Source organism: Sciurus vulgaris (genome assembly GCF_902686455.1).
Source record: "Sciurus vulgaris genome assembly, chromosome: 3".
In the NCBI taxonomy this organism is placed as follows: Eukaryota; Metazoa; Chordata; class Mammalia; order Rodentia; family Sciuridae; genus Sciurus; species Sciurus vulgaris.
This window is the reverse complement of record NC_136463.1, coordinates 138075398-138094499: the sequence shown is the minus strand read 5'-3', so window position 1 is coordinate 138094499 and position 19102 is coordinate 138075398. Positions and strand designations below refer to the sequence as shown.

The 19102-nt window shown below is 32.0% G+C and overlaps 1 protein-coding gene across 1 annotated transcript in view; it reads right to left on the bottom strand.

Moving 5' to 3' along the window:
• ZNF804A (zinc finger protein 804A) overlaps nt 1–18724 on the bottom strand; it is a 354436-nt gene extending 335712 nt beyond the window's left edge. The window contains exon 1 of the mRNA XM_079134543.1: nt 18685–18724. The gene's annotated coding sequence lies outside the window, so the exon portion shown is untranslated. The remainder of the gene's footprint in view (nt 1–18684) is intronic.
• Between the last annotated feature and the right edge of the window lie 378 nt (nt 18725–19102).

Here is a 19102-nt window from a genome sequence, read left to right as displayed (position 1 = left end):
AAACCAAGAGAATTTGAGTGACTTTTCCAATATTACAAAATTATTAATTTGTAGAACTTGAATTTGAACTTGGGGCCACTGAGCTTGCACACTGTGTAGAACCTACCATATAGACTACACTTAGAAATTTAATTTGATTTTTTTATGTATCAGTGTAGCTTATAAGATTTCTGAACTATACAATACGGAATCCATATATTTCTCCTTTAATCTGTACCTGAAGTCTCCATATGAAAAGTGTTGAATAAATGTTAGTGAAATTAAATTTAACTAAGGATCAAATTGCTTGCCATCCAGCAATGAGCCTCTGGACTTCTTTTTCCAAGGCAGAGATAGTCATAGAACATCTACTAAGAACTTTTCTCTGACATTACAAAAATGATTCCACACTAGTGACAAGCATTGAATAAGTATACAGATAGAGCTTAACATGTTAACAGGCCAGTATCATGATAGTATTTTGTAAATGGCACACTTAAGTAATTTTCCTCCATGGCAGAACTAAGTCTCCATAATACAAAGAAAGCAGGTCAATTTAATGATTTATTCAAATAGATCAAGTATCGAGTAAAACATAAATTTCATGGTTAAAAAAATGAACAAAAACCTACTTTAGAGCTACCAATAATTGAGAGCCCTGGCTGTGAACATGAACTCTCAGTGCTTACTAACCCTAAATATAGATCTTGGAGTTCTAAAATTATATATAACCAGCTGTTAATAAATGAAGCACAGATATTTACTTTTTTATTACTCTTTGAATATTTAGTTTAATAATTGTGAAATTATTTTCTTTTGTCTCAGTTAAGAATTTCTCAAGCCACCTAAGTCACTTGTCCTTTAACGATATAACTTAATATCTTATTGCTGAAGAAGCCTGTAATGTATCTGGCACTAGGTATCTACAAAATACCATCAAGCATCCAGTCTAACTAGTTCAACAGTTGCTTTTAAAAGACACATAAATGTTCAATATTTTAAATAAAGTAAATAGTGCCTGTTGATTGAGAAATAAAGTAAGATAATTCTGTTTATCAGAGATTAAGAATATTAAATAAAAAAGATTCCAGCTAACCCAATTAATTTTATGAAAAAAAGAGATTACAGTTTTTCTATAATGACTGAAATCACAAAGTTTCAGAATGACTGTAGATCGTAATATATATTTAAAAATTTAAGTCCCTCTTTATTTGTTAAGTTAGAAACCTGGTTAATTAAATTTTAATAAGGACACCAGAGGAACAATCCTGACAAATAAGTTTATATCATTATCTTTGACTTCTTTTTTATTTGTATACATGTAATTTTCAGTTAATGAAATAGTTTCTTTTGTCTATTTCTTATAATATTGTTTTACATGTGAAAATTATCCTAATGAGAAAAATGTGAACATGTTTATAAAAATACTACTCTCTAGTCTGTAATTTTAAACCAGATATAAAAGAAACAGTTAGTATTCTGGGGGTTTTGAATAGAAAAATTACCCTGGAAATTGCTCCAAGTGGCCCATGTATGTGCAGTAAACAATTTTACTCATTTAATGGATGGCAAGAGTGAAAGAAATTCCCATATTTATCTTTTGTGCTTTAAGTATCAATCAGTTGTGTGAATTGGAAAGCTTTCTTTCCATTCCGTTTTCACAGTGCCAAGTCTGTTCAGGAATTAAACATTGCTCTCAGAGGCACCCTCAAAGTGCGTAACCTTTCCTATATCTTAGATTATAGCCATATGCTTGTAAAGGGCTGCTTAAATTGATATAGAACATAACTCCTTCATCCACAACAAAAATACGCACCTAAAAAAATGCTTCAAGGCAATGCTAAAAACTGATAGCTCTTAATGGACTCTCTGTTCCTTCTTCATTCTAAAATTTTGTGTTACTATATTTTACTATCATGAGACTTTATGTCCTTGAAATCCAAATGTTCTAGTTAACACTATAAATCAAGATCCAGAGACTATTGAGCAAGTTCCTGACATTAAAATATCAAATCATTTGGTTTAACAACTGTCATTATTATATTTTTTTTTTTTTTTGGAAAAATATGGTTTTGGAGATCATGCTTGCAGAACATACTCATGATTTCAAGCCCACACAATATTTTAATTCCATAAGGTGTGTGGGTGGTTATTTCAAATTGACATAGTTTTGTGTTATTTTTTACATGCAAAATTATTATCAGGCACAGGGGAATTAAATATTCTGGATATGAAAAAACCCTCAGAGTTCTTGACTTATATTACCAATTTTTAAATACTGAGAAACTCCATCCATTTTTAGAAAATAAACAACCTTAGCATCAACTTAATAAAAAATAAAAATAAAATTTTGAGAAAATATTCAAAGGAAATTCTTCCATTAAGTTGTTCAATATATAAATGTGGGGATATTGTTAAATTATCTCTACTTCTGTTGAATAATTCACTGATACACACTAATAAAAATATTTTATGGAATGTAAAGTTTACTGTTATATAGATAAATATTTTTAGGGCAATTGTGTTATATTTTATGATATATATTTTAATAACAATAAATATAACACTTTACAGAAGATTTTACCCTTTTCAGTCATTGGATATCTGAGGTAATCAGAAATTAAACCTCTTGTCAAACAAGATTATCACAATAACCTACCAATAACCTAATTTATAATAATGTAGGATAAATTCAATAATTTTCATTGTCTATTGTTATAAGTAAACCAATGTATCGCATGTTATATCTGAAATTTTGTCAGGTTATCATCGTTTTATAAATATTAGTGAATTTATAACGTCATAGGATTTTAAAACTAATATTTTAAACACTATTGGGGAAGAGATTTGGTACTGTCATTGGTAGAAATGGAACTTCATATCCTGGTTACTGTGTTCCTCCATGTTAAAGGTTTTTGATTATTTTCCCAGTGTCTATGGGAAGACAGTGTATTATCAGTGTTTTATTTTCCTTGAATTCTGTGGAAAGCAACGAATTCCTTACTTTCCAATATTTTGAGATTGTTTTCGAAAGTTTGTGTTATCTCTTCTGTTGAATGCCTTTTTTAAACTTAAATGCAAATTTTCATAGAATTGTATTTTTATTGCCTTATTGGAGTCTCTGCTGTGTCACAAATTTTAACTCCTTGTTTATCAACAGGGTGCAGCTTTATAAAAATTTTCTCCAAGTCTATAGAAATTTAACTATCCAGAGCAGTCTTCCTCCCTGCGCATGAACCCCCACTAGTCAGGAAAACATTATCACAAGTTCACTCCCAGACCATTCCAAGGCAGCAGTGCCACTAGAAAGCCTATCATAAGTATCATTAGCGACTCCTTCTTTAAATTCTCGGATACTAATTATCTCTTCATTCCCTGCCCACTAAACAACCACTGTGTGCATCTGCCACTACAAGAAAGGAGGTATCATCTGTGTTCCTAATATTCCCAGTCCTTTCTAAAACAACCAGTCATATTTAATGACTAAACTACTTCCCAAAATTCAGATACATTCAGTGGGATGTAGTCAAGTCATCATCTTTACTAAAGTCCCTATCCCTCTAGAAAATTTTTTAAAAAAATTTTAATTGTTGTTTCAAAAAACAGGATCAAAAATTTAAATTATATTCTATAATTTTAAAATTTGGGACTGGGTATTGACCCTGGTGTCTTTTCAGGCCTAGTAGGCCAGTGCTCTACCTCTGAGCTACACCTTCTCAATGAATGTATCTTTGTTAGATTATTTAACAAAAAAATAATTTTAGAACTGAAGCATGTATTCTTCTGTGCCCTGAGAATGTTGGCTGCTGGCAGCTTTTAGCTAAGATCTGTTTTTCTTTTTGTTTTTAGTTCACCACTGTTGACAAATCCACAGTGCCTATGCTCAGGTCAGCCCCTCAGGGACAACTCCTTGGTTTCTTCCAATTTTTTGTGAATATGAGTTTCCTTTGTCATAGCTGGAACAATACTGCAAGGCCATCACAGCTCCAAAATACCCCTAGAAATTGACTGAGGGTTGGTTTGAGTAGTTTGCAGTCCAGCATCTGCCTTTGCCCAATCCAATTACTAACCCTTTCTGATATATATTACTATGATATGGAGATCGCAATAATGCAGTGAATTCTTGAACTTAAATCTCTACTTCTGACTATTTGCTGGAAACCTGAACCTAAAATACAGTAGTTGCATAGATGTCCATTGCCAATCTTAAACAACACTGATAAAACATGTATTTTGAACTTCCGATTATTATTCTCTCAAATAAACCATGTTTGAAGGACCTGTAAGTTAACAAAATAACCCCATGGAACAAAAAATGTGGGAGTCACTACCAAGAATAGCATGAGCCAATCACCATCAGTAGACTCACTTTATAATATAATAGGGAGTCAAACAGCTATTTGTCAGTGTTGCAAAACAAGGTAGTATTCAAGGTACATTTTAAATGGTAATTTATCCAAATATTTCAAAGGAGACCTGACAACAAGGAATACAACCTTCATCATCTAGCAGATAATTATCCAAATGACTCTTCTAATTTTAATAAGTTACAAATTAGACATATGTAATATTTAACAAAAAGTGAAAAAATTCTTATGAAAGCATTATAGGTTGTATAAAACTGGTCTAAAATAATTTCTGATCTGATCTGGTCTGATCTAAAATAATTTCACAATTAAAGGATGAAATAAAATATATCTGTGTAATAAAACAAATGTAATAAATAAATCATTTATTTTTTATTTATAGATACAATTATACTTAATAAATACATATAAATGTAATAAAATAATAAATAATAAAAATGTAATAAAACCTAAATCATGTATACTTTTAAAAGTCTGATGTAACAAATAGACTATAACTTTGAAAATTTTAACAAAATCTCCGTCTAATTACAAATGTCTTTTTTTAATTGTAAATTCTTTTGAGAAAAACAATGAGGTCTTGAGCCCTGACTAAAAATCAATGGATTGATAATCCATGTCCTATAAAGCTGGCTGCTCAGAGGTAGTTATTCTTTACTAGTTCCTGTAATATTACTGCAAAGGAAAGTATCAAAATAAATACCTTTGATACCTAAGAATGTATAAATGAGACTATAACTGAAAATGTCTGGAAAAGACGGATATTTTAGAATAGGTTATAATAAACTAAATAGTGTAGTAATTGTTGAAATAGCTTAAGACAAGCTAATAGTTGATATCTATACACACATTTACTAAATTATACATAAGAATGCATTGAAAGTACATTGTAGTACTTTGTTGGTGTTCTTCAAGCATGTAACTTTTTGCAGATTCATTCATTAAACATATGAACAAAAGCTTTCTTTTAAACCCCTTTATAAATTCCACATATATACATATTATTAGAAGTGAATTTGCCTAACAATTGATAATTATACTAACATCATAATATATATTTCCCCAAAACACACTTTTAAGTCTTTCACTGAGAGGCACTGTATATACCCATATACCCTGTAGTAGTGCTGGTAATATCTTTCTAGCCTAAATTGGAGGCATTCACTTATTAGTCCCATTGCATGCTCTGTCATCTCTTGTCTAAAAACTGCTTCTTTTCTGATATTCAGTGTTTAAGACATCCTAATAAGAGCTAACTGAGAAATTTCTTTTAGCTATTACTAAAGCTCACTTCTCTCTCATTTTCATATTTGCTGTAGAAATGATAGGATTACCAATTTTCTTCTAAATGAGTGCTTTCCCACCAGGCACATTACAAAATATGAGTATATTGGGAACATTTTAAATAATAAAAAAAGAATATAAGCATGTAGTTTTTTTCATGTAACAATGCAGTCACAATTGATGAGCTAAAATAAGTTCTAGTACATACTGAGCTTCAGAAGCCTTTATCTGCTCTTTATTATATCTGTTAACATTAGGCTTTGCTCCTGCCTGCCTAACACACATAACTGTATTTTATCCTAGCTCCTGATCACTGGAATTTAATGAATCACATTATATTTTGTCAAGCAGGCTGTCTCTTTTTGGGACACAATACCATAGTTTATAGTTGAATTGATGCTTTAATTAAAATCAAATTTTGAGATTTAAAACATTGAAAAGCAGTCCAAATTAAATTATTTCTGTTCCAATTAACCTTAATTGCTGAAATCTATTCCTCTTAGATTCTCTTTCTTCTGTGTTGCCCTTATTAGATTCAGATGTTGTCAACCATCCTTTCTCAGTCATGAACAATTCTGCCATTAAAATTAAAGTGAATTTGATTATTAAGATAGGTACCTCCAAAAGAGTTTTTTAAAATTCTTTTTATTTTTATTTTTTGTTCCCAGGGATTGAACTCAGGGGTGCTTAACCACTGAGCAACAACCCCAGCCCTTTTTAAAATTTTATTTAGAGACAGGGTCTCACTGAGTTGCTTAGGGCTTCGCTAATTTGCTGAGGCTGACTTTGAATTCAAGATCCTCCTGCCTTGGCCTCCTGAGTCTCTGGGATTACAAGTGTGCACTACCACGCCCTCTCAAAAGATTTTTTATGTGTACGATTACAAGAATGGGATAAATCTGCATAGTGCACGGCCATAGAAATGAAAATATGTAGCCCATTTGTGCACAGTGAATCAAAATGCAGTCTGTAAAAATTAAAAAAAAATTAAAAAATAAATAAGGAAAGGAGAAAAAGAAAAAGAAAAAAAGAAAAAAGAAAATAACTATGATCTCCCTTAAGTCATTCAAGGGAGACAACAATATATTGGGACAAAGGAGGCATTAATTTGAATACTAGCTTTTTAACCCTTATTACTTTGGAAAAATATATAAACATTTCTTAGCCTTAAGATACTTCCTTGAAATAGGGACTATAAAATAATAGATAACATAAAGGCATTTAATAACTTAGGTTTGTCCTAAACAATTTACATATATTGTATCACTTAAACTCATGACAACTAAATGAGACTGACATTATTACATCTATATTTTCTAAATGAGTAAATGAGATATGAATACCTGCCTCTCCTACTCTTTAGGGTTGCAGAGAAACAGCTTCTACTGATGCAAATGAAAAATGTTCTTTCAGAACCAGGACATATCAACAAGAGAAAAATAATCTTGTTCCCCCTCCTGCTTCCCTTTTCAGCTCCAGAACCCTTGTCATGTTCATGAATGTATTTATATATGCGTTTATCTGTTTAACCTATACCACAACTTCAGTCTTCAGAGAGAAACACAGGATTGAGGTGTCTCAGCATCACAATTTCGCAAAGCATTTTAGGATATTGAGGTGAAAAAGAAATGAATAGAGTCAAAAAGCTTGAAGTCGCAGGAGAAGAGAGCAGATAGGAGAGTTCTCCAAGTTGCGGAAGTGGTGCCAACAATGATATGTACCAGTACCACTCTTCTCTGCAGGCTTCAGGTGAAGCCTCTCTTTTTAGTGTAAGACTTTGATACTAGAGTGAGCAGATAGAAATTCTAGCAAAATGTGTACATTTGGATTCCTTCCAAGTGAACATATTGATCATAGCCCAAAATAATGGTGTTTTGTTTGCTATCATCACAATTCTTAATATTTACAATTTTACAGCATGCTTGTGTACAGGCGTGCACACACACCACACACACACACAGAGTACAGATAGGAACAATTTTTCTAATGCTGGGAGTCTGAGCACAAAATAATTGTTAATAAATAAAAGGAGTAATAAATAAAGTGGTTATTAAGCAATTGAAAGCATCTTCAGCAGAAATTCCTAATAATTCTGCTCCTAAGATAAAAAAGCACTTTGCTTTCGTTAGTGTTAAAGTGATTCAGTATTAGTGTCAAAATGGTTATACAAACTATCCCTATGGTGTTCTTAAGCCAGAATACTATGTTTACAGGTCTAGAAATATAATTTTATTTTCTATTTTTCTTCTTAGGTATTTGTAGTCTGGGACAGATTTGTACATAGTGTAATGTAAGTCTTAGAACTGAACTTACAGAATAAAATAAATCAGTGAAACCAACATTCATTCATCTGTTCACCCAGTAACTAATTATTGTGTTAATGCTCTGTCAAGCCTTTTGCAAGTTCTAGGAAAACCAACTGGAGGACATCATATCCCTGAATCAAGAGGCTCCAATTTAATTTAAGAGACTGATATATATATATTAAAAAAAAAAAAAAAGTAAAGCAATGAGAAAAGAAGCAAGGTACAATTATGTAGAGTTTGTGATAGGGTGTTTTACTAACCATGACTAAGGGCATAAAGTTGCATCTGCTGTCATGAAGACTTCATGAGAGGGATCTCTCTGTGATGCATCAAAAGATACATGTTGCTAAGACAGGTGAGATTTGTATAAAGGACATGGGCAACGTGTGAGCTGGCCAGGAAGAAAGCAAGAAATACAGTGGAGAGGAAGATAAGGAAAGCATTCCATATATCCAATTATAAAAAAAAAAAAAAAAAACGCCTCTGGAGCAATGACAAACTATGAAGCAGGAAGGGATGGCACTCTGTGTCCCCTGGGTGATTGTGCAACACCTTAGCATTGCTGCAAACCTCTCGTATTGTCTGCAGCTCAGTCTCCTCTGCTTCAGTACCCTTTGTCCTTTAACTTTGGTCTCATCAGTCATATTCAGTTATCCTCTCCCTTACCTGGGTTTTTGTCCTTTGTGTCCTTTCTATCCAAAACCTCCCCACCACTTACTTAAAGCATCATCCTTAGATCTCAGCTCCAGTGCCCAGCTTCACAGTGAATATTCAGATGATTCTCTTCCCATTGCCACATTTATTATATGATCTCATAGAAGGGTATTATTTAACTTATAGTTGAATAGAATGATTTCCTCACTAGATCATGAGCTCCCTGAGAACTAGTGCCACGTCTGATTTTACTCCTTAATTTTTAATCTGGAGGCAAAAACAGAGTGGGTAGTCAAGGAACGTTTGCTTAATGAATAAAATTATACTTTCTGATATAGTGCCTGTTCCAGTTCATGTACACATAATACATAATATATAACACAAAATACATAATGTAAAATATTTAATATATTTGTTTAATTATTTAGTAAGTACATATTATTTAATATGCAAAAGGAAAAGATTTTTCACAACTTTCCTGATAGACATTTTAGAATTTAATTCCATTATAAAAACCCTAATTTTATTGAGGGTAGTAATTGTATGATTAAAATATTTTATTCCTTTGTCTCTCTTGCATTTCATTGTAACCCATGATATATAAGTGTCTGAGATTTCCTAGGAAGTTTCCTAAAGCGAGCTGACTCAACTGGATAAGTCCTTATTTTGTTATGTTCTTCCACATGCTTTTTTTTTTTTTTTAAACTACTTAAAACTTACACATTATATTCCAACATATTTTTGTTTATGAAGTGTCCATAAGAATAGGAGCCATGGGTCAAAATTTGGCAACAGAAAGATATTAGGAAATGGTTTTGTAGATCCTGGGAGCCATTTTACCAGAATCCCTCATTCCACTTTAATAATTATGTAAGAAATCAACTTATATTGATATTAGTAAATTTAATCCAGTTTAAATGAATATTTATCCTGTAATAGAGGAGAAACCAATAAGGGGATATTTTAAGAGTCAAGTAGTGATTTAATAATTTTCTAGATTAGTGAAGAAAGATGTGTTAACTTCAAGAGTTTCATGAAGAAATGACAGAAAATACAATGTGATTTGCTCAATTCGGAAAAACAGTGAGACACACTGATTGTATTGTTTTCTAAGAGACTTATTACAGTGATACAGACTTCTAAGGATAAATATGAAGTTTTTAAAATGTGTAGAAATTTAAATAATAGTTGATTGACAAACAAAGGTTTTCTATGTTTGCATTTGGAAAATGCTAGAACCTACTAAATATAACTGTCAGTTCATGAGAACTTTTCCCAAAATTTTCGACAAGTAATTTAAAGAGGAGTTTAGTCCCTATAAATACCCTGGTAAAATTGTGCTGTGCTCACTAGCCCTCTTGGGAAACTGCCTTTGTATTTTTTTTTTTTTGGTACTTTTTTAATAAGGTGGAATTCACATGGCATAAAATTAACCATGTTAAAGTGAAAAATTCAATAGCATTTAGTATATTCACAAGGCTGTACAATCACCAACTCTATCTAACTCTAAATTATTTTTTTCTTATTCCAAAATAAGTCCCCACAGTCATTCATATTCTTCATCCCCCAACAGCTGCAAATTACCAATCTGAATCTGCTTTCATGGATTTATCGTCTCTGCATATTTCATATGAATGGAATAATACATTATGCCACCTTTTATATCTTCTTTTAGTTGCGTTTAATGTTTTAGAAGTTCATCCAAATTGTAGTATATATCAGTAATTCATACCCTTATATGGTTGACTGTTTCTTTACTCCTTAAACTATCCTCTTGGTTTATATGTGCAATAACATGAATTCTTTTCCTTAAAATGATTTTATTTTATGGAGATTCACCAATTTCTCCACTGCTGTAGGAATAAAGTATATTTACTTCCTATCTCAATGTCTTTGCTTAATGCAGTACCAATTATCTAAGTTCCCTTTCTCTACCACACCAATCAATTTGAATATTCAGACTTTTCATATGCTACGTAGTTTTTATCCTACATTTTCCAATAAAGTTCATATGTTATTTCTTGGAAAATGCACTGTAATAACTTCTTCTGCCAATTTAATATTTTTGAGAGAGTATGTCATAGCTCCATGTCAATTGAAAGCTTCTTAAGGGGGGAAATTAAGCAACTTATTTCAATATCATCCTATAAACAGTTTCAGATATGACTATGGAAAAGTTACAATTCATAGACTTTTACAAATATTAAAATTGCTTTCCTATTTATGCAAATATTTCACTTCAGTTTACTCCTAAGTTCCAAGAAGGCAGGCAGGTGGAGGCTAACATTCTTGTTTTATTCAGACTTAAATTCTTATTCAAGGATTAATTTTCCAATAGTAAATGGCAGGACTGAGGTTGAAACTGAGTTTCTACTTATTCAGTGGGCATATATCTCAGTCCAAAAGTTTGGTATAGGGAATGGTATACGGAATGTATAATTGACTTTATTTATTTATTTATTTTACCAATTGATTTACTCGGAAGGCTTTTTTTTTAAGTGCTACAAACTCAATTAATCTGTGATTAAGGGGACAAGATGCACATGATGGTAGTTGAGAATTACTACTTGTTCTTAATTTCACATGGCTATGAAGCCAGCTTCAGGAAACGGCATCATTTTATTGATAACTGCTTTATTATCTCTATTCCTATCCACAGAATTCCCTAAGATCTCATGGCTTGATATTGCACTTCCCAAGCCCACTCTTGGGATAGTCTAACCTTTTAGTTCTCTGCCATGTAAGAGCACAAAAAATACGTTTAATAGCAAAGTATAAGAATACAAGATTAATATGTAGAAGTTAATTGCTTTCTTACATACCAGCAAAATACAAATTTGATTTTTTTCTTTTTTTGGTTACTAGACATTGAACATAGGGGTGTTATACCACTAAACTACCCTCTCAGTAACTTTTTTCTATTTTATCTCATTTATTTTAAGACAGAGTCTAGGTTGTGCAGGCTGGCCTTGAGCTTGTGATCATTCTGCCTCAGTCTCCCAAATTGCTGGGATGACAGGCATTCACCACAGTGCCTAACTTGATTTTTTTATATATACAACATGATGTTTTCAAAGATGCATCTCTACCTTCATTTTCTGTAAGAGATTGTGGATAACCAATATTGGTTTCCCCTAAGTATTTGGTAGCATTTGCCAGTGAAACCACTGGACAGTGCGTTTTGATTTTCAAAGGCTATGAATTATTAATACAAGTGCCCTAATAGATATTAGCTATTCAGATTATAAGATCTCTTGTGACTTTTGGCAGTTTGTGACTTTCAAGGAATTGGTCTATTTCACTTAAGTCATGAAAAATGATTTATGTATATATATATAGTTGAAGCTATATAAATATCATATACATATTCAGCAAATTAAATACTTACATGTAATTCTAATAGAGTATGTTCAGGACATAGATGCATAAATCTACTAAACTTTAATGAGCAAAATCAATAATTTTTTAGAACAGATATATTCCATATTCATGAATAAGAAGACTCAGTATTGTTAAGATGTCAACTCTTTTTTTTTTCGTGGGGTGAGTAATCAGGGAAAGAAGCCAGAGGCACTTAAGCAGTGAGCCACATCCTCAGACCTGTATATTTTTATTTTTTTAAATTTTGAGATAGGTTCTCACTAAGTTGTTTAGGGCCTTGCTAAGTTGCCGAGTCTGGCTTTGAACTTGTGATCCTTCTGCCTCAATCTCCCAAGCCACTAGGATTACAGGTGTGTGCCACTGTGCCTGGCAGGAGGTCAACTCTTGTCAAGTTAATGTACAGATTTTAACAATTGAAATCTCAGAAAATTATTTTGCTGCTACTGTAAAACTAATTCTAAAGTTTTCAAAGAAAATCAAAAAAGACCTTGAATAGTCACAAAATACTAAAGAACAATGTTGGCAGTTTGGCACTACTGACTTTAGTCCTTATTATGAAACTATATTAATGAAGTCAACATGGTGTCAAAAAAGAATAGACACAGAACTACGGATCAGTACAGAGAGCATGAAATAGACCTATATATACAACATTATCTGATTTTCAACAGAGAAGCAAAGATAATTCAACTTTCCATCTTAGCTCAAAGCTCAATAAATCTGAAATACCAATTATTATTAATTGTGATGCATTTCTGTTTTCTAACTGTCAATAGTTCGATTAGGATCCTCTCCTTCCTAATGTAGGCACATGTTGAAAAGCATTTAGTTCATTGCCTATGGGAAGATACTCCTCAGCAAAAGCACAGAAGGTAGTGTTCTTCTAGATTTAGGGTTTCAAAAGTGTATCCCTCTAGAATACTGAGAAGAACTAATGGCTTAGAATAAAAATCTGGAAAAATACTTACTAGGGATGAACGAACTTTCTACCTACTCTGATCCCCTATCATACATGTTTGCATTGAAAACGAAAATCCACTGGAGAAAGCAGATGTGGAAATTCAAAAAGAAGTCATTGTTGTATGAATGCTGGTAGGTCCCTTCTTAGGTACGCTAGGCCTGTGGATACATAGACTGCATATATATGTGTGTGTGTGTGTGTGTGTGTGTAAAAATCATTTTTCATGACTTAAGTGAAATAGACCAATTCCTTGAAAGACACAAACTGCCAAAAGTCACAAGAGATCTTATAATCTGAATAGCTAATATCTATTAGGGCACTTGTATTAATAATTCATAGCCTTTGAAAATCAAAACGCACTGTCCAGTGGTTTCACTGGCAAATGCTACCAAATACTTAGGGGAAACCAATATTGGTTATCCACAATCTCTTACAGAAAATGAAGGTAGAGATGCATCTTTGAAAACATCATGTTGTATATATAAAAAAATCAAGTTAGGCACTGTGGTGAATGCCTGTCATCCCAGCAATTTGGGAGACTGAGGCAGAATGATCACAAGCTCAAGGCCAGCCTGCACAACCTAGACTCTGTCTTAAAATAAATGAGATAAAATAGAAAAAAGTTACTGAGAGGGTAGTTTAGTGGTATAACACCCCTATGTTCAATGTCTAGTAACCAAAAAAAGAAAAAAATCAAATTTGTATTTTGCTGGTATGTAAGAAAGCAATTAACTTCTACATATTAATCTTGTATTCTTATACTTTGCTATTATACATATTTACTCATGTCAGTAATTGTTCTTTTCCCCCCTACATTGAAAATCATGTCATCTGTGAAAAACAGTATTTTTTTACTAGTTATTTTTTATCTAGTTGCCTTTTCTTGTATTTTATACACTAGCTATTTCTAGTATAATGAGGAAGAGTGCATGAATTTTTCAATCTTTATGGAAAATGATGTCAACTCTTGTGGTTTGGATCTGAAATATCCCTGAGAAGTTCATAGGTTGAAGACTTGGTTCCCATACTGCAATGTCCAGAGGTGGAGAAAAGTGATTGCATTATGAGGGCTCTAACTTCATAAGACAATTAATCCATCTGATGTATTAATAATCTGATGTATTAATGGTGGAATCTGTAGGCCACTGGGGCATTGTTGGTGGAAGTAGGTCACTTGGTTAATGCCCTTGGTGTATATATCTTATCCTGAGTCTTTTCTTTTATCTTTGAATATTTAAAAATTTCTCTCAAGATTTTTCCTTTGATCTGGGTGTTATTTAAAAGAGATCTTTAGTGTTGAAATATTTTCAAGCTATTTTTTTCACTTTTTAAAATTTCAGTTTAGTACCATTGTAGTCTGATAACATATATTATTTCTGTTCTTTTGAATTTCTTAAGGTATATTTCAGTCCAGAATATCATCTCTCATGACGAATATTACATTTGATAATGAGAAAATGTGCAGTCTATTGTAAGATGGATTTTTATGTAAATTTCAATTAGAACAAGTCATAAGTTGATTTAAATCAACTATTCCTTCACTGATTTTTAACTTCTTGATCATTCAATTCTGAGAGACGGATGTTGAAGACTTCAACAATAGAAGGGGATTTGTCTATTTCTCCATTAAGTCATCAGTCTTAACTCATGTACATTGACACACTCTTGTACTACAAACCTATTTAAGTTTTAGGGCTTTTTATTTTCATTTCTTTAGTTAATTTATTCTTTAATATATTATTGATAGATTTACCTGTTAATATGCTACTTCTCTGTTTATTTTTCCCTACATCTTTGCATGCTAAATGCCAATCTTTTTATTAGTAAATTAAATGTATAACAAATTAAAGCTTACGGTTGTAGCATATTGAACATTTTTATAAGAAAGACAATTTAGAAAATAATATTTTCCTTCAACAACCCCAGAATATATAAAGAAGTTCCCAGAATATTATTTTTAAGAGCATAAGTAAATGGGAATATACAAAAGACATAGTAGACTGGGTACTGATACCTGTTTCCATTGAGGAAGTCAGAAGTAAGTACCTCAGAAAAGATAAATTTTTAAAAGGTAATTTCAATGAGACATATCAATAATTTAATGAAACATTTGCCATGACCTGCTAGTTCCAAAATTATTATCCATCATTTTACCCAAGTGTACTGAAAAACAAATGAATTGTGAAACACTGTAACACATTAAAGGAACACATATGAATGGATCCATAACATTTTTTGATTAGAGATAACTTATGAAAAACAGTTTTATCCATTGCACATATCATTTCTTCTCATTCTTATTTTTTTAAAAGAATTTTCAATATAAACCTATCCTACTTTGTCTAAATAATATAGTTTAAAAACATCAATATGGTCAATGTCACTTAATTTAACTTATTTAATAATATACGATATGTCTTTCTTCTCAAGAAAGAAGTCAAGACTGCTAAAAGACTAAATAAACAGATGAAACAACCTTATTAGTAACATACAAATTTTAATTATCTATATTGATTTAAGATAATAAACAAAAATATGTGTAGAAGCAAAAAGTATACTAAATATTTTAAAAACACTGATGCTAATTTTCTTCTGATCATTTCCTAAATTAAAGACACTTAAATTTCTTTAGGTATCCACTGAATATTGAACAAATATTACAAATATATATAGTGTACAATATATTCCTACACAACACACTCACATATATAAACTCATTTATAATTTGTAAATATAACACTCTATTGAATGATGAAGTATAAAAATATAAAGGCAAAAAATATTTCTTTGAGAAACTAGCATTTTCCACGTATAAAACTTATTTATCTAATCTAGAAATATATTAGAATTGGTATCTTTGCCATAAATAATTTCTAGTGAAATGAAAGGACCTAATATTAGTCAGAGTTGGAATTCCATACAGAAAGTATTACTAAATAAGTATAAAAATCCCAAAATAAAATTTTATTCATTTTTTTCTTATTTTTAACATATTAATCTGTAATTCTTATTTTTATATTTATGGAGATATGTATAAACACAAAAATTATATTTTCATTAAATAAATTCAATTACAAATAAGGTTATAGAAGTTAATCTAAACCCATTATCAATGATTCTTATATTAACATTACTAATTATTTTTTAATAAGAAAAATATAATGCTTATTATTTATATATGGATTGTTAGCAGGAAAAAATCTTTAGCAGGTAGAAGTACAGAATTGTTAATATTATGATCATTTTCATTTATGTATCTTTTCAAAGAAACTATATTTAAAGCAGACATGTACACATATAATAAAAAGAAGTATTATCTTGCTACTTTGTGTACAAATATAACTTGTATATATACAAATACACAAAATAATCTCTTGGTTATGATGGTTAAAGATATATAATTATATATAGTAAAAATCATCCTGCCACTTGTTTTTCCTATAGTTAGGTTTCAAACAATCATTCATATGATATATTAAGAGTTTTCACTGGCAAAGTAAAAAAAAATTCCTTCTAAAGCTATAAGTTATAATAAACTAGAATGTAGATAATACAAATATCATTCATAGATCTTAAACATTAGTAAAGACAGCATATTTTGCAGAGACATGTTTAAGTAGCCCTAAGATGGCGGCTGGCATTGAGCCAAGAGGTGGCGCATAATTAGTGTTAACCCCGCGGAGATCTACTTTTGCCTGATTAGTTAATGTCTCCTCTGCGATAGCGGTCAACAGATATTCCTCATTCTTTCTTGATTGGTACCGTTGTGCATGCTCCAACCATGCTACTTAATCCAAAGCTGATTGGCTGCCTTAGGGTATATAAGACATTATTCTCTTTGCAGGGAGGGGTTGGCAGTTGGCAGAACGCAGGATTAAGCACACACCTCTAGACCACAGGACAGAGGACTAAGGACACACCTTTAGGTAGCAGGTTGCAGGACACAGGCTGCATGCTGCAGGCCGCACCCCACACCTCCAAGAAGCCACCCGCCTTTAAAAAGCAGTAGACCTTTGATAAGCGTAGCCTCTCTGAAAGAGTAGCACCTCTAAAATTAAGCAAAGTCTCTCTTCCTCTAAAACTAAAAGTAAGCAAAGCCTCTCTTCCTCTATAATCTAGCGAACAAGCAAACACAAGCAAGGAAGTAGCTCAGATAAAGATAATAAAAGTAGTTCATGTCCACCTCCGATAAATTCCCGCAGGATTGTTGCTGCAGGCAGCAACAATATTCGTTATATTAATATCATAACAACTTATTATTATGTTTTAAAACCTAAATAATCACTTTTAGCATAGATTTTTTAGCATTTGTAAGTCTATTAATATTTTCCTCCAATAATAATGGTTTCTTAATCACTTCAAGTTGGTGGGTCTATTAGAATAAGAAGTTACACAAAACTAGACTGAAGCAAAGTAAAATATAAAAGGCTATTATAGTATCCAGGATTAGTGTTTATGATCACAGATTGATAAAATTATCTCCAAAAGCTTTTCAGGTAGTAGTATCTGTTGTTAATTTGTCAGCATTAGGCTTTTAGCTTCAAAATAGCAAAGTAAGTCAAGTTTCATTTCAATGATTTTTTCCACTATAATCACCTACATTAAATTGCTGTACGTCGGATGCAGTGATGCATACCCATAATGCCAGTGACTCTGGAGGCTCACAGGAGGATTACAAGTATGAGACCAGCATAAACAACTTAGGGAGACACTTTCAAAATAAAAAAATTAAAAGGACCAGAGATGTAGCTCAGTGGTAGAGCATTCATGGGTTCAGTCCTTGACACACACACACACTCACACATACACACACATGCACACATACAAAGAAAAGTAAAGAAAAAAATGTGATGAAACGCTCAGTTACTTCAGAATGATATTTACTGAACTTAGGCTAAACTGAATTTCACTAAACACATGAAGTTTAACAACAAGGTAACAGGCCAATAATTTGTGCAAGTTAGGGTTGATTTGGTTTCTTTAATTCTGACTATGAGTTCACTGAGTTTGAAAATGTCCCAAAAACTACAGAACCCACTTTGATATTTAATAGTTAGCATTTATATAGAAAAAAATATATAGAAAAATTGGAACAGCTCTCAATAGCAATAAAGTTGCAAATAATGGTTAAGATACAAATTGTATACTAGGCAAGGCAACATTGGAGATTATATATATGTTACCTCCCGGGGGTTACTGGGGATTGAACTGAGGGGCACTCGACCAATGAGCCACATCCCCAGTCCTATTTTGTATTTTATTTAGAGATAGGGTCTCACTGTGTTGCTTAGCATCTTGTTTTTGCTGAGACTGACTTTGAACTCTGAATCCTCCTACCTCAGCCTCCCAAGCCACTGAGATTACAGGCATGTGCCACAGATTCCAGCCATAATAGGATATTAAGCACAGATTTTAGTTTGGGTGATTGGCATAAAAGAGAAATCAAACATTTGTTATTTATTGTCTCATATATGTTACTCAATCACCAGTGATGTCTTGGGTATTGATTTAGGCTCAGAGGTTAAAGTGATTAACAGAACAAATCAATCTACTAAATTCAAAGAACTTATTTCCTGTAGATAAACAAGTAAAATATAATAATAAGTGCTATTGGCTAAATTTTGTCCCCCCCAAAATATATTTACTATCTAATCCCCAGGACCTGTGTGTGTGACTACATAAGGAAAGTGTCTCTGCAGCCATAATCAAGTTAAAATGAGGTTATGAGGCAAGTCCTAATCTATGTGATTACTATCTTATAGGAAGAGGGAAATTGTTACACAGATACAAAAAGAGAATTCCATGGCACAACGGAGGAAGAAGTGGAAGTTCCAGAGCTGCAAAGCCAAGAAACAGGAAGGACTGCCAGCACCATGGGAAGCTGAGAGAAAGATGAAACTTGTTCTCCCTAGAGACTTCAAGACAACCTGCCAATACTTTATTATGGACTTCTGACTTCCAGAACTGTGAGGAATAAATTTTGTGTTTTAAGTCTATCAGTTTGTGGTTTTTGTTTGTCATATTTGTTAGGAAACTAACATGAAATTAAACAGACATACAAAACACTTCACCAAAACACAAAACATTACAGATACTTTTCAAGTACATGTGGAACATTTCCCAGGATAGTTCACATTGGAGGCCAGAAAAAAGGTCCCAATAAAATTTAA